The sequence below is a fragment of the Falco punctatus genome (assembly GCF_963210335.1).
Source record: "Falco punctatus genome assembly, chromosome: 3".
NCBI classification, from domain to species: domain Eukaryota; kingdom Metazoa; phylum Chordata; class Aves; order Falconiformes; family Falconidae; genus Falco; species Falco punctatus.
Window position 1 is genome coordinate 58,082,268 of NC_137582.1, and position 16,992 is coordinate 58,099,259.

Consider the following 16,992-nt stretch of genomic DNA (forward strand, 5'->3'; position numbering starts at 1 on the left):
TTCTCAATTTTACTCTTTTACAACTAGCTAAAAGTGATCGTGTAATGTAAAGTCCAGAGTTCAAGATCATGCATAGGCCTTCCAAATATATCCCAATACTTCAACTACACCCATCACGTGCAACCCCACAAGCAGATTTAGGGTTAATTGCCTTGCCATTTTCCTTCTGAAAACATTTGGTCAAGGACACTTTTCGAGCAGGGGCTCTGGCTTACAAGGCCATGGCAGTCTCAGGACTCTAGTAATAAGTGGGCATCGATTTTATATTTGGGGACAGAAAAGAGGTAGAGAAATGACTGAATCTGTAAAGGGTCAATGATAATGTCCATGGTAATTGGTATCAGAGGGATAGCTTTGCAGCGGGGTAGGTGTCCCATGACACCTTTGCCTCATGCTTACTCCAGTCTCTGCTGATGGTCCCAGTCTCGGCATTTGAAAATGAGGGGTGGACTGCCTGCACTTAACCTGCTGCCATTTGGTTAGCTGGCACTTACAGACCTGAACTGCCTCCTATGGTCTGTAGGGCAAAGCATGAAAGAAGGAAAGCTGTCGCTGCACTTCAGCACAGCTGGTTCTACTGAACCTTTGATGAACTTGACTCTATTTTCAAAATGGGAATTTAGAGAATTTTATTATACACCATATTCATATTGTGGGATTACCAGTTATTTACAGACTGGAAAGGATGTACTGGGTAGTATTTAGTGTGAACCATTGCACATAGTAAATGGTACAGTAAATCCTTTACAGTCTTTAAAATAGCTGTCATTTGACATCATCCTCCTGGGTGCAGCAGTCCCAGCACTCTGCAGACCTCTCTCATGCCTGCTTTGCAGGGACAGCAACAGGGACAAGCCATCTTGTGTGTGCAGGAAGTGGCAAATGTCTTTAAAAGGCCGGACTCAGGACATCTGCTGCTTGTGTCAGTGAACCAAGAACGTCAAACAAACCATGGCATGCCCATATGGGCCCACACTCCTAAGACACACTCCCTGGCATCCTCTGATATAGCAAAGTTTATTACAGCAGTAACTTGGTCTCTTTTATATTACATTCAATGTATTGGTCAAGTTGGCACTGGGAAGGGAGCAATAATTTGACTCTAAATGGTGGGCTGAAGATCATTCATCCTGTACTTTTTCCATTGTCGAGACAGGAGACAGTCAAGTATGAGTAGAGTCATTGTTTTGCAGTAGAAGCCATTTCCCTGAGGGTTTTCAGTGTCAGGCTTTAATCCCCTGTTGGCACTCTATGAGATAATAGAAACCTCTTACATGACTACGTGATATACTTGAAAACCACAGAGAACGGCACGTTCTCCAATCAACAGGGTTTTAGCTTCACTCTTCTTGTCAGTTATAATGGGGTCCGTGCAGTCAAAAAATCCCATGCAATGAATGAGAATACTTCCCCACCTATTACCCTGTTCATGATAACTTCCAAGCTTAAGAAATAAGATGATACTGGTCACTGAGAATAACACAAAGGAAAAAGCAGTGATGGAAAATCTCTTCTACTCAATCTGATTTATCCAGCATGCATTCCATGTGGAAAATGTTGCTACGTTAACCTACACAGACAGCACATCAGCTCCACTATAATCTTAATATCAGCATAAAGTAATTCTGCACAAGCTCAGCATTGTTTTTCTTCCTATTTTAAAGTTTTATTAATTGTTCTAAAGGATGTAGCAAGCTCTGAAGCATGCTTTAAGCTTTACACAGTAATTTTCCTTGCAAATGCCTTGGTTTTGATGCACTACCCTTTAAACTGAGGTGTGGTAAAATGTAGTAGTGAGCAATTCGATGTCACAGAAAGCAGGAGGGTCGAGATGTCAGTGTGAAGTGGACTTTTGTGAGGTGGGAGGTGAGAAGCTCTGAACCACCAGATTTCCACTGTGAAAGCCGTGGCAAAAGGCTTTTTTGGACTCAATGGTCCTCATGGGCCTTCTGACTTCAGATATTCTCTATTCTTTGATTTTTAAAATCTTAACGGATATTTGCTGTCATTCATTGGCTTTGATTGCCATTGCTGGATTAGTTGCTGATAAAATCTTCTGCAGAAACAAGAGTTCAGGCATTTTACTCTCTATCCTGTACAGCCTCATGTGCTATTGGTTAATGTGAGGCAATAGTAAGCACATCTTTCTCAAAAATCACCCTGGTACACCAATTTCTTTAACTGCCCTACATAGCTTAAAGGAGCATCCTATTGTATTTTGAGCTGTTGGACACTGCTAGAATGATCCAATTCCAAGGTTTTAAGGTTATGTCACATCAGTAGAAATAAAATGTCATTATTTGACAATGATCTGTAACACCAGGGTAAGGTAGAAATAGACAGAAACACATGTCTTCACCTCAGGGAGCCATAAGCCCACATTATGAAGTTTTTCTTGGGAAGGTATACCTGTATGTTTACTTCTTTTCCCCATAGCCTTCCCTAGTCTTCTGGTTTTGATCTCTGTTCCTATCTGACTCTTCAGAAAGGATGGACAAAGAGACTTATTTTGGAGAAAAAATGCAAATAAATTACAAACATACCCCAGGATAGGGTGTAAGTTTGTGGAAACTTGTTTCAAAAACTGAGAAAAGATGAGGATCAAAAGGATCAAACATTTAAAATTACTATTTTAAAAATTTAAATGACGATGAAGAAGAACATCTTCTTAGATGTTTAATTTCTTTGAAGGTATGTACAGAGCGGACAGACTCTGCTCAGTGGTACTTTGCATTCACATGTGAATGTACAAAAGGCTGGGAAAAGCTGTCCTTGGAAAAATGCCTTTACAAAGCTTGCTCCTGCTATGGCTGTGAACAGCTAAATTCAGTAGGGCCAGAAAGATGAGGAGCAAGATGTCTCAACTACCCTATGGCCTTGGGTATAGACAAAAAGACATGAAGAGAAGTGCAGCCTGTGAGCTGATCTGGAAAAGCAGCATCAGCTGGAGCTTTTAGTGCACACCACTCCTGTTGCAGAAAGGACATACATCGGGGGAGCATATGCCGTAACACTCCATACCCACATCTCCCTGTGGGCTCTTCTTATCGTTAACGCAAATGGCCCACACCACTATGGCAGAATGGGGCTTGGCCCATTAGGATACCTTGCCCTGATGGGTTGGAAAGAGGTCCAGGATTATTTTGGCTAGACAAGAAAAAAGGTGCATTGTGCATGTCATTCAGAAAAGACTGTGGAGCAGAGATCTGGAAGAGGAGCACCATAAAATCCAGAAAGGGAACAGTACTGCCTTCCTACGGGCACTGCCTATGGGCCACTGTCAGTGCCAGGATACACACTAGGTGGGATACTTCCTCTGACCCAGTACAATGATTCTTAAGTTCTTATCCTAGGAAAATGGTGATACCCACACATACCTCCAAACATAAAGTCACAACAGCTTTAGAGACAATTCTGTGCAGAAATAAAATAAAATCAGTTATAACAACCCATGCTTACATCATGGGTTACATCAAGAACTCATGCTCCAAGAGGTTTCTCAGTTTCTGAATCAGTCGGTTCTCAGGCTGTCAGTCCTGTTCCCCAAGGGTGGGGACAAATTTCTGGTTCAAAGTCCTCAGGTTTGCCATCATGGAGGAAAATCTGGATTTATGTTCCCTTTCACAGCCAAGCTTCCCTGGTTGACTCTGTTCACACTTCTCCCTGCTCCTCTCTCCAAGATTTTCTTGACAATTACAGTAATCAGATTAGGCCACTGAATGTTGTCTTTCTCAGGTAATGTCAGCATTTTAGGTGCTGACTGAATAAAGTAATTTCCTACTCAAACTGAAAAATGATCCTGTTACAGACTGTGTCACAAGTTGAATAACTCCAAATAAATATAATCATATAATCACATACTTTGTAAGTGACTTCTGGAGGTCACTCATCTCACCTCCCCACTCAAAATGGAGATAATTTTGAAGTAAAATCCGACTTCAGTTAGACTACAGCCTTGTCTAATTGAACTTTAAATAACTCAACCTTTACATCACCTGTCTGAGCAACTTGTTGCAGTGTTTGACCACCCTAACTGTGACTTCTTTCCTGACAACTAATTTACAGTTTCTACCCAACGATTGGTATCTTCTGTCTCTTGTCTTTTTACTCCATTTTCTTTAGACTCTACGATTAAGTAGATGAGGACAGTTCAAGACAGTTCAAGACCCTCAGGTAGATTTTTTTCAGATTGCATAAACTTATTTCTCTCAGCCTTTCCTCATACATCCTGTTTTCTAGTCCCCTTAGCATCTTGGTGGCCCTCTGTTGGACTTGCTTCAACCTATCAGTATCTTTCCTACCAGGGTACCCAAAAATGGATACAGTACTCCAGAGGAGGTCTGATGGGTGCTGAACTGAGGTGAACAATAATTTCATTCAACCTGCCAGCTACACTCCTGATTCATATCCAGCCAATTGAGTATTAGGACTCCCAGGCTTCCTAGCCATCATGTCCTCTACCTGTCCTGTTGCATGAGGTTGTTCCACTCCTATTGGAAAACTTTGCATTTGTTTTTGCTGAATTTCTAGCTGCTCATTTCTCCAGCCTTTGGGAGGTAAAAGCTTCCTATTAAATGTATTTTCAGGTGCCATCATCCCCAGTACCAAGCCTGCTGTTATGAGACATGCTAATATCCAATCTCACACAGGTTTTTGGACTGGGATGATTTATAAACACCATAGAATATGTTTCTGGACATCAAAAGTATAACACCTACACTACAACGATCAAGCAGCTGGGTATGAAAAAGAGTGGACGTGACATTTAATATCTTAGAGCTTCTAGATACTGTGAGGACAAAAAACACATACTGGTCCCCTGTTTCTCACTAAAACTTCCCATGTACATGAGAAGGCACCATGTATATTATTTTAGTAGTTAAACTACAATGGAAAAAACAGCTGTTCTTTTCCCCTTCAGGTTCTCCAAATGGAAAAGGTCAGTATTGACTGCACACAAAATGATGATTGCTCTAAGTCGATATTTGAATCACCTCAGGATTTCCCTCTCTTCTTTTTGTTTGAATAGATGTCAAACAGAGCTTAAATTACAGAGATTTGGAGAATACAGTAAAACTAAACAATTATTTGAATAAATACAGCCAGTAACCCTTGAAACATTTGTTTAACAGCAACGTAAGAAGTGCACAGTAAGAAGTGAGGTCTTTTTCTGAGGCAGCTCATAGGGTAACACAACAGAAACAGCTAGTGGTTTCAACTTTTCTGCAGAGCACCAAAATGTATCTACACTGTTAGAAGCGATGGAACACCCAGCTCTGAGACTAAAAGCCTGTGAAACTTTTCCAGGTTGTATCCTTTTCTTCTCCCTCTCCCTTTCCCTTTCCCTTTCGTTCTAGAAAATAATAAAAAAAAAAGTCAATACATTGTAGTCAACAAAGACCCCACTTTTGCAATCCATGAATGACCAAGGGTCTTCATACTTCCTCAGAATACCTACAATATAGTCAGGAAGCATGATCACAGCACAGGGAGGAACACTAAATTAGATATAATCTGTCTGCTTTACACTTGTTTTTCGCTTTCCTAGGCATGCTACAAAGTCACATTTCTGACTGTTGTAAGCCTGTATCTTTTCATTCCTCAGTTCATTTATGTCTAGCTTCATATCTTTCCTTTTGCCTGAAACATTTCCTGTCCCAATTACCTTTTTTGCATCTCTTACTTTGTCTTTTCTTCTCCTTTATCTGCTGTGTCTTTCTTTCCCTTCATCTTTTCTCTCTCTCTCTCCTTTACCTCTGCTTACCAAACAGCATCATTATCTGCTGTCTGATATGACAATAACATTTCATTTAGTAGGAAAGACTGTATAGAAATAATTCTATGTACCACTCTGCAAAAAAGAAAAAAAAAATCACTTTCTTGGTAAAGTATTTTGTCTATCAAGTTTGTGATCTCAACTTTAAAAAAAAAAATCAGAATCAGTTCTGTTTTGCAAAATGTTTTTCCTCAAAAATCGAAGTAGTTCATTCTTTTTACATGCAGATTTTCAAAAGCCTGGACTGAAGTCATGTCTTGCGTTTGCAATTACCTGAATACTTAATGGGTCAAGTTCACTTCTGTCAAAAGATGTGTATCAGCCCACACACCCTAAAAAAAAAGACAGTCTTGAAGAATCTTCAAATTTAATGAGTCAGGTTTGGTTCTTGGTTTGTTATTTTTTTAATGGATTCTGTCGCATAAGCGACACATAGAAAGTCAGTTCTGGAGTCAGTTCTTCCCACAGAAGTCTGGTTCAAATGAACTTGGATCAGAGGAACCTGGAAGGCAACAGTGAATAAAATACCTTCATGTGGCCACTTCACACAAGCCACTGTGCTTTTCAGTGACATCTGAAATGAACTGCAGCACTGTAGATTAGCATAGCAAAAGGAAGAATAAGGTCAGCATCTGAGTGTGACAACAGGTCCCATGAGGCAAAGGCAGAAAGGGCATATTTGGGCACTGCTATAATGTAGGCTTCCTAGAATAATACCTGTGACCAAGACTTTGAGGTAAAGCAACTCTTTGAAACTCAACAGGCAAACACTTTCCACTGAGACCCAATCATGACTTGTCAAGCTCTCAGTCCCCACAGATTGTCTCAGCATTTCTGACAGCATGTGATAAGAAAGGCAGTTTGTATTTTTATATTAAATGTGAGATCAGGTTTTGTGGCGTTTCTCACTCTGGAATGCACCCTACACGTATTTTTTCATAGATGTTCTCCAAATCCTCAGTCACAAACTCATCCGGTTTAACAGCCACACGATCCCACACTGGCTTACAAATGCGTTCATGTGCAGAGGTGTGCAAAAAGTTACTGCTGCATCAAAAAAGGAAAAAACAGTCATGTCACAGGTTACAGAAGGTGGAAATGATTTCTAGCTTTCACAAAGCAAAAGGCAGTTTTCAAAGGTGGGAAAATATGATCTTCACATTCGAATAGTTTCAAAAAAGACCTTAAATTCTGGCATATTCCTGTTTCATACAGTTGATAACACTTTGCTACAATTACTGCAGTATCTGTGGATCCAGCATTCACACAATCTACCTACCACTGACTGAGTTTCACAAAGGTCTGAGTGTCTCCTGTGGTCTTCTGACATTATTATTGCTGATGTTGTTATGGCAGCTGTGGCAGCATCCTATAGCATTGTTCATGGTCCAGAGTCCTGAGGTGCACTGTGGTATATTTTGACACACAAAGCCAGCCACCTGCACTGTAACAAAGTTGTAATAGTGACTTTCCATCACTAAAATAATGTAATGCAATATTTAAGTACTTTGACCTAGAGCTGTTTGGGTCATTCCTTCTTCAAGATTATAACATTGGGATGACAACCTTGGCTATAACTCCTGACTTGTTTTCTCTCCCTTTACTTTCACCTCTGACATGGGTCTGCACATGAGGAGTAGACTTTCTCTTCTGAGATCTGATTAGAAATGGGCAGGACGCAGGCACAGTATTTTCATCTGTGCAAAATTAGTTTTGCTGTGGGTGTTCAAAGGCACTGTACTTCAGCTATGAGAAAAGGGAGGGTTCATGACACACACGCTTTGGTATCAGCTGGAACATAAAGGTTAAGTGCCATGGCATAGCCACTCCTCTGCTCCAGCCTGGAGTTACGACACCATGATCAGGTTCACAGGTGAACAAGGGTCAGCACCCTCTGCATGAGCAAGCTGTTGCGTTAGAATGTGAAGGAAAGAGTAGCAGCATAGGTGAGGAAGGGGTTGGATGGGGTGTCTGATCTTGTAAAATGCCCTGCTACCAGAACCATTTGAACAGGCCAAGAAGCCGTAGACATTCTCAGCCTCCCTGTCACACACAAACTTTTCATCAAGGCTGGAGAACCAAGGACTAACAGTAATGAAAAAACTCCAGTTAGAAAGTTTCTACACAACGGGATCAAAGACTGAGAAGTAGATTAATCTGCCTTCAGAATAAAATTAAAGCTGAAAAGTTGGCATTGTAGGAGCAAAATAAATTTTAATTAGGATTCACTAAAAAGATATTGATAGAAATTAATTCTGTGAATTATCAAATACAGAGTAAGACTTCAGCAAAATCTCAGGCAAAATGACACAGATGACATCTTTGTTGGCAATGTTTGCCACCCATAATCACCGTAAAGGGGAAAAGGATGAAAGATAAATGCAAAGCATAAATAATGTCTTTCAAATACATACCTTGTTTTACCAGCTGTATTTTCATCTGTACAAAGAAATGGCATTGACTTGCCAGCCTGCTGCTCCAATGCTGCTACTGGCAGAGTCTCAGCTGGTGTTTTTCCACAGAATGTCTGAATGAAAATCTGGGCTTCCTTTGTGCCAAGGAGAGCTCAATGTTCACAGCTGGCCGTGTGTGCTATGAGACAACTTCAGCCGACTTTGAGCTTCTTCCTACTGTACAGATATCCTGACAAAGACCAAAGGACTTGTTAGTCTCTTTGGTGGTTGTTAGGGCTGAGGTGAGGAAAGGTGAAAGAATGAAACTCAAAAGGAAAGACTTCCTAAGTCATCCCAAGTAGGCAATCCAGTTTCTATGTTGGGATCATTATATTACCTACAGTCTCCCTATGGAATATAACATTTCTGAATGACAACGCATCTGAGAAATTTGTTCTACCCAACAGTAATTTGGATTTTAACACCGCTGTGAACTAATTATCCAGACGAAGTAGTATTATATGCAACAAGAAGGTGGCTCTTTATCTTGCTGATAACTTCCAAGAAGAGAAAGATTACTTTTGGACTCCATATTTTCATCTGTGGGTTCACTTATAATCTTCATTTATGAACTTATGCTGAGGTATTCTTCAGAAAATGAGAGAAGATAACATACACTGGTCTTTTTAGTTTTCTCCTTTTATGTTTATGGATATAACTGAGAACCAATGAATCAGTTTGGAGGAGCAGTGGGACTTTTTCCTTTATTTGATCTTTTGGTAATGAAACAACTTATTAGACACCTTTATCACTGAAAATTATTGTTGAGTTTACTTTTTAACTGATCTGTGGTCTTGGATTTATTTTCCAGTATTTTTTTGAGATTTGTGCTATTTGTTATGTGGTAGTCATTGATTCAGTTGTATTTTTTATGTATCCCAGCCAACTTAATGACAAATCTTCCAGCTAAATCTTTCCTTTTGAATATTTGAACCTTAGATTTTAAAATCCTGCTCAAAGCTTGGGGGAAAATGAATGCAAAAAATTTGTGAAAACAGTTTGTAGTATGTTTACACCATTTGCTTAATTCTGTGCTTGGAATCACTATCTCTGTTCAAGAGAAACTGGCAAAATTAAGTCTTAAATGAAATGAAAATGTGTCTGTTAAATGAAATTTGTATAAAATAGTAAAAGGAAGTAAAATTTCTCTTCATGTATAACAGCAACCCCATCATCTTCTGCAGGTGCAGACACATCCTCATTGTGCCTCACCTTTCTTCAGGGGTATGCTTGTGAGATGTTTGTTGGGTAGCTATTCCCTAAGAGCATTGTGATAGACATATTACTCTGACCTGTGTTGATCCCCTTAGTCAAACACTGTTTAAGCCCTTCTCGGTACATCATAAAATGAAAATTACTGTGTTATTTTGAACAATTACCATTTGACATATGCTGAGGATCTTCCATGGGCAGTACTAAAACATTTCCTGGATTTCTTCAAGTTTCTGGATGAAAACTTTCAGCTTCAAAAGTTGTATTTGATGTTGTGGACTTTGTTATGACAGAGAAAAAGGAATTCATCAGAGATCTGAATAAATTATTGGTTACATTTATTACACCACAAACAGAATAAAGTGTCAACCAGCAACATACATGCTTAGTTCTTTAAGAATGGGGTTCACAACATTAAAAATAGTTATACTCTTAATCAGCTGGTATAAATAATGTAAGTAAACAAACAAAAAAGAAATGTGTCAGGAAAAACTGAAGAATGTTTTATTTAATGTTCAGAACAGTCTATTAATCCATGATCTAAATCAAGAAGCCAGAGGTGATGTTACACTGGTTGAAAACAAAAAACAAAACCAAAACTTCTTTTAGAGGAAAAGTGAAAGCAACTATGAAAATATATGTATACAGGATGTGGAACCAAAGACAAAGTTTTTAATATACTATAATTTAGATGCCAGGAAACTCTTAGAAACCAAGGAACACGTGGAAACCTACCTAACTGTCATAACGAAGACCATTCAAGGAGATCTTAGACATTTGGGACATTTCTTAGTTGTATTTTCTTGATCTTTCAAAGGTCAAGAAAGAAAAAAAATCTAGGATTGCAGTTCTTTGCACAGCTGAGCTCATTGCCCCTGGGAGATGGTACAGGTCCATTAGTACAAGAAAATTATAAAAGCAATCAATAATCATGCAGAAAAGACAGGAGTGTTCAGCAAATATTTCTCTTCTATATGTATGAAGGGCAAAGGTGATGACTTTAATGTCCCGGATCATAATGAGGAAATAAATTCCTTTTTAACAGTAACACATTAAAATGTGTCCTAGTTTCAGCTGGAATAGACTTATTTTTATTTCTTAATGTCTGATACAATGTTGTGTTTTGGGTTTAAGATGAGAATAATGTTGATAGCACATTGATGCTTTTAGCTGTTGTACCAAGTCATGGATTTTTCAGTTTCTCAGGCCCTGCCAGCAAGAAGGCTGGAGGGACACCAGAAATTGGGAGGGGACACAGCCAGGACAGCTGACACCAACTGGCCAAAGGGATATTCCATACCATAGAATAGCATGCTGAGTATACAAACTGGGGGGAATTGGCCAGGGGCTGCCGATCACTGCTCATGGACTGGCTGGGCATCAACCAGCAAGTGGTGAGCCACTGTACTGTGCATCACTTGTTTTTTCCCTTCCCTTTGGATTTTTATTCCTCTCCCCTTCTCTCTTTTCTTCTTCTTCTATTATTATTATTATTGTTGTTGTTGTTGTTAATCTTGCTATTGTTACTGTTATTTCTATTATTATTTCTACTATTTCTATTATTAAACCGTTCTTATCTCAACCCTCAAGTTTTAGACATTTTCCCAGTTCCCCTCCCCATCCTGCTGGGGGCAGGGAGGTGGGGGATTGGGTGAGTAAGCTGCTGTGTGGTATTCAGTTGCCAGCTGGGGTTAAACCACCACAAAATGTTAAATATGTTGTAAAACTACAATATTCTGAAGAGTTCTTGAATAGATGGGCAAAGTTAACTTGGAATCCTCTCTTTAAAATGTTGATCAAGCTCTCTGCTTGATTGGTCAATAATGTCAGTTTTCAAGGAGTCTTGGAAATCAGTGCAGAGTTCCAGAAAACTGCAAGAAAGAAAACATGAAAACATTTTCAAAAGGACAAATGGGATGATCTGTCCTGATGTTGATCACCAACTAATAATGCAACAACTGATTGAGGAGAGTTAATGGATGGTAATATAATTAATATCAATCAACATGGCTTATGGAAAATAAATCTTGTCATATTCACTTCTTTATTTTTAAATGAAATTAGGCAGTTGACCTAGCACTAGCTGACATTTGATGGGGAATAGAACACTCTGAATGGATTAAAATCTGTCTAACCACTCAGTCACAAAACATCTTTATAAACAAGCAATTATCCCTGAATGGCCATGTTGCCATTGGAGTCCAACAAGGATTCATCTAATCTAAATATGATTTACACTCTGGCATAGAAATTTTGTTCCTCCACTGCCTGGGTAGCACAGGCAAAACCCTACAGTCTCTCCTTACACTACTCCAGCAACCCACACATAGCAATTTGTTACTGTCCACAGGCTATACTATGTATATGCACCATGCACTAGACCGTGTGGCGATAGCAGTGTGTACCAGACCTAGCGGTGTCAGAAAGGGAGAACATGGAGACACACTTTTTTCAGCATTTCCAGAAGTGTATTCCAGCTTATAAATAAAATAAAACAAAACACTGTTTTATTTGACTAAAGAAAAAGGCCTGCACAGATAAAAAACATGGACTAGACAGTAATCAAGAAAGGAATAAACATCTGTTTGTTGCTTAGGTATATATGAACCATTTTAGAAGACAGTATACAAGCAAAGGCACAAGTAATATGGAAGAGAGACATTTGGATGTATGATATATGTAGCAGTTCAAGGCCATTGAACAGAGAATACATTATTCCCATCTATATGTGTGATTTTAGAGTATGTTGTAGGACTGCTATTCAAGCTTTCCCTCATGAACAGAGATTTCAGTCCTGAAAAGCTGGTTAGCCAGTGAGCACAGCATTTAGGCAGAACTGGAAAATACCATCCAAAAGGGCTTGTCTGCTAATTCTAAAACATTGAAGCATAGTGTAAAACTATTTTGAAAAAGCATTTTATAAATGAATGTTAAACTCCAAGGGGTTATCCGGGGAACTTTATATTACACTGACATTAACACCAAATGGGTTCATCTTGGTTAATGTTCTTACAGTGAATGCCAAAGCAATTCATCACGAGTGGCTACATATGGTAAAGTATTAACACATTTCATCAGGAAAACATCCTTTGAATGTCATCGTTCCAGCACTTGGGACCTGAAAGGAGTTCAAGATGTATGACACAAAGAACTATTACATTTTCAAATGCAATCTTACAAGTGAAAGATTAATCTGGTGTCTGTTAAGTAGATGCGCAAATAGTTGATTACTTGACAGAAGTTCCCAGTGTACTGAAAGTGATCAGTCATGTGAAAATTAAAGGTGAGAAAATTTTAATAAAAGACTTTTCTAAAACTGAAAAGACCATCTTTCCCCCAGAATTCACGTTTGGGAAGAAGTTTATTTACTCTCCACCCGATATTCTCAGACTGCGCAGATTTTAGCACTGTTGCCAAAAGTGAGAAGTAAACTCATTTCAGGAACAATAAATACAAAACTAAAACGGCCAGCTGCTGCTGTCTGACGCAGAAGCAAGGGGAAGATCGTTCCAATGCTGTTGAGGAGTTATTCACATACCTTCTGGAGCTGAGAGTAAGCACTGAACTCCAGGGTAGGCCACTGGAGGATGCAGGAGGTGAATCTGAGAGTCACCACTGACAGTGCAAGCCTGTTAGCCTTCCTGTGAAGGTAGTGGATTGACCTCACGTTGGACCTCTGGCACAAATTATGGGCTTCTTATTGCACAGAATCATATATATCAATATATATGTCAGGGCTGAGTGATGGAGGCAGTGGAAAGAAGCCAGGTTTGAAGCGCATGGAGAAAGGATGGAGGAACTATCAACCATCCTGTTTGCTCAGAGTTTTCACTCTTCTGTGTTGTCAGTGTATATGGAAATTTTCTGCGAATTATCTTTTCCCATAAACAATTGTGTGGATGGAGCTGTGGTAGCTGGGGAGACCCTGAATTTCAGAAAGGAAAATAACCTCTTCAGCTCAGATCTCAGAAACTGGCAGTCGTGACTCAAGAGCTCAGGATGGCAGAAAGGTATTATAGATGTTGCAGGTGTACCGTTCTGTGACTTTTCTCTTTACCTACTGTACTCGAGCAGCTATTTCACAGGGTTTGCCCCAAACCAACGCACAGGTGGTGTAAGTACTCTTTTCCCTGACAGGGAGTCCAGGTCAAGAGAGACACATGTCACAGCAAGTACTATTGGGTACACCTTTAAATAGTCAAGCTGTTGTTAACAGTATCAGGCTGCTGTTATTAACAGTAGAAAAAAAATTCTCATGGTGCTTATTCCCTCACGTAGTTCACAGGCAGGCTCCCGCTCTCGCTCACAGCTGCCCAGCTGGAGCAGCAGCTCAGGGGCCAGACCCAGCTGTTGATTCAGAAGCAGAGGGACAGAAAATCCCTCAAGGGGTCCCTTGTTTCATCAGGCATATTTATAATCCTGTAGTCTTTCTCTGAATCAAGCACATAAAATCCTTCTTGGATGAGGTCAGATTTCAACAAGCCACTGTTGATGGTGGTGTGTGCTGGTGGCCTTGTGCAGATCTGGACAGCTTGTGGTGTGATGAATCCAACAGGACAGCTAGCTTCCAAAGCTTATGAGCTCTTGGGAGACTTTCATACACTACCCCCCAGCATGCATTTTTTTCTCTTTTTGACCTTTAATTTTTCAGTAATTATTTCTCTACGTATACCTTACACCTGTAGAGCTCAGTTACACAAATTCACAGAGGCTTTTATGACACAAACTTCTTATTTCAGACACATAAAAAGCTTACAATTATCAGAGTGCCTAACAAGTCATAGCAAGCACTCTCAAGCAACACCTTGTTGAATTATTTTTACTGATAAATTACTATTTCTACATACTTAAAGGCACAGAAGCCAACTGGTGTAAGCAATGAGTAAATAAAATGCATCCTGGCAGATTGAACCCATGCTGAAGGTGAAAACATTTCATTTTATATTCTCTTGCCTTCATTACAGAGGTCATCTACCATGTTTACTTTGGGCCTATCATGGTAATGTTACCTGCATAAAGGGAAGGGAGGGTGGGCAGGAGGTTAGAAGAGTAGAAGGAACTGATGACTAGAGAAAGGAAGGAAAGAAATCTCTTCAAGATTTTCTGGCCCTTCTTGAGCTCAACTTATTGTTGTTATTATTCCTTGTTTGTAGAACACTTGAACTAGCTTTTTCTACCCCAGACAGGGAAAATCTAAACCTTTACCCTTCCAAGTCCTAAATCTACCCAAACAAGAAAATCTAGCCTCCTTTCAGAACTTCCTAGGGCAGTGTGCTGACCTTGGTAATGCAGCAACTCACATGCTTTTGAAGGAATCCCTGAGCCTTCTCTTCCAGCTTAGGGGCTTCATGAAATCTGTGTTGTGAGCTAGGACTGGGGCAAAGTCACACTATATGCTTCATGAAGGTTACCTGAAGCCAGTGCTTCAACAATATGTGTTAAACTAACATCTTAGAAATGCATCTCGGAACACCTCTTTCTCTCTACAGAATCTCATATTCCTGTGGTCATGACCACAGGTCGTGGCCATGGTGCTGACAAAAGAGAAGCAGAATAGAGGAAGCTGTCCTTTGTCATCCATATCTCTGAAAGAATGAGCTGACACTGAAGGGCTCCTCCATATGCATAACTTTCTAAATGCAAAATGCCTTACTTTTGTCTGTCCTTGGATAATAAAGCATTGGTGAGAAGTTAGATATAAGATGTGCATTTTGTCTAACAGTCAAGCAACTGATATACAACTTTTCCTGTCACGTCAGTTTTGGAGGAACAATGACAGGCTCAAAAAACTCCAAAATTTTCCTACTACCTTTTAGCTGAAACAGCTTTGATTTCATGGCTTTGTAAATTATGCAAAAGACAAGATACTGACTTGCCCCTAGTGTAGCCCTTGATAAAACTACTCTCACCAGAGTTTGGCAGCACCCTCTGCAAAACATGTCATATGCACTCTGCTCACACATCTTCATCTGACTGCAATGCATATTCATTAGCACCAATAGTTTGGAAGGCTGCTGTTCTCCATTTTGGCTTAAATCTCTTTATGAACAGGTTATTAGGAAAACTTGAATGATTCTCTTTTCTTTTCCTACAGCATAACAAAATGCCCATAGCCTTGTTGGAAGCAGAAATTCTTCCAGAAGTCTCCTTAGGACCTAGCACCTTTGTAATGGAAGCACAACAGTAAAGAAAATCATAAACAGCACAATCAGCATAAATTCAGTATTTAGAAAGAGTCTCAGCTATCTCCACCTGTGGACAAACAGTCCCAGTGATTTTTCTGGTGGGAAAATTCGAGCCAGAACCAGGCATTCATTCCCTTTGCATTTAGTTTAAGCTGTAGTAGAGAAAAACTGGAAGGTTTCATGATGCTCTTTCCCAAACTTGACCTCTCATCCCAGGGCCTTGTAGCTATACCTGGGAAAAATAGCCATAAGGGAACAGCAGTCATCACAGCCATGCTGGGAAAGGATGCACATTTCTGGAAACAGCTAATATAGCAATCTCATCTCCTTATTTTGTGACAGCTTACTGCATTGCAAATGCTCTATATTTTAGCTAACAGGAGCCGAGTGTTTACGTCATGGGGAGGTACCAGAATCAGCTCTGTCCAGGCTGGCGTCTCCAGACAGTGCTGTGTCATGCCGGCGAGTTAGCTCAGGACACAGAAGTGTTACAACTGCTTCAGCCTGGTGCTGTGCCTAAGGCAATCAATCTTGCTTTGTAGCAGGACAAGTTAGTCCAGGGGAAGTACTAGGCTGACCATTAGTGTCAATACCAGAGCTAGCTGATTGAAGGCTTTTGTAGGTGTCTCTGTATGGTGCAGTGTTATGCAGCACAACCACACCTACAGTAAATGCATGGCAAGTCCTTAAGGCATGAGGCTGTGGGCCTGAATTTCATGTCCATTAAGATCCTGGAATAAAGCAGACTTAGTTTAGGCAGGAATGTAATTGTCTTTGGAAGAGGAAGAGGGTACCAGCCAGGATGAGAAGGAGCCTTGAAGCTGTGCCTAAGGCCCTGGGATCTTTGCATGTAACATTTACAGAGCTGAGCTCAGCTGAAGGTTTTGGACAATATGGAGATAATGAACAGCAAACCAGATAATTAGCTGTGCTTTTCTGATATTGGGCATTTTGCAAAAGCTCATCTGGATGAAAATTCATCCCACATTAAAGAAAGAGTAAAAACCCAATATTACTTGATTAGCCAGATATACAATCTGACCCAGGTGACTCTCTGACCCCAGGACTGAGACAGGCAGGAAAGAGACAAGGAGGCAGAGCTGCCCTTTGGAGGCAGCCTACAGTGAAACTGAGCAGTGTGATTGACAGTCAAGGTGGTCTGCAAGGGATAGAAACAAACAAAAGTGAACAAACTGTGGATGAACAACTTCATTTATAAGCCTCCTACAAGCTGGAAGGCAAGCAAGACTTTCTGATAGAAAACACCATCTCAACATAAAACAGTGATACTTAGGACTTTTCTGCTTTCCCATTTGACTTTTATTTCCCTGTAACTAACTATTGATGATTTTATTTCAAACAGTGA

General features: G+C 40.0%; 1 long non-coding RNA gene across 1 annotated transcript in view; it reads left to right on the forward strand.

Annotated features, from left to right (window-relative positions):
* LOC308061441 overlaps positions 1-16,992 on the forward strand; it is a 90,057-nt gene continuing 73,065 nt past the window's right edge. Inside the window, exon 1 of the long non-coding RNA XR_013927230.1 lies at positions 1-16,992. This exon is cut by the window's right edge and continues 55,729 nt beyond it. This is a non-coding gene — a long non-coding RNA (uncharacterized lncRNA).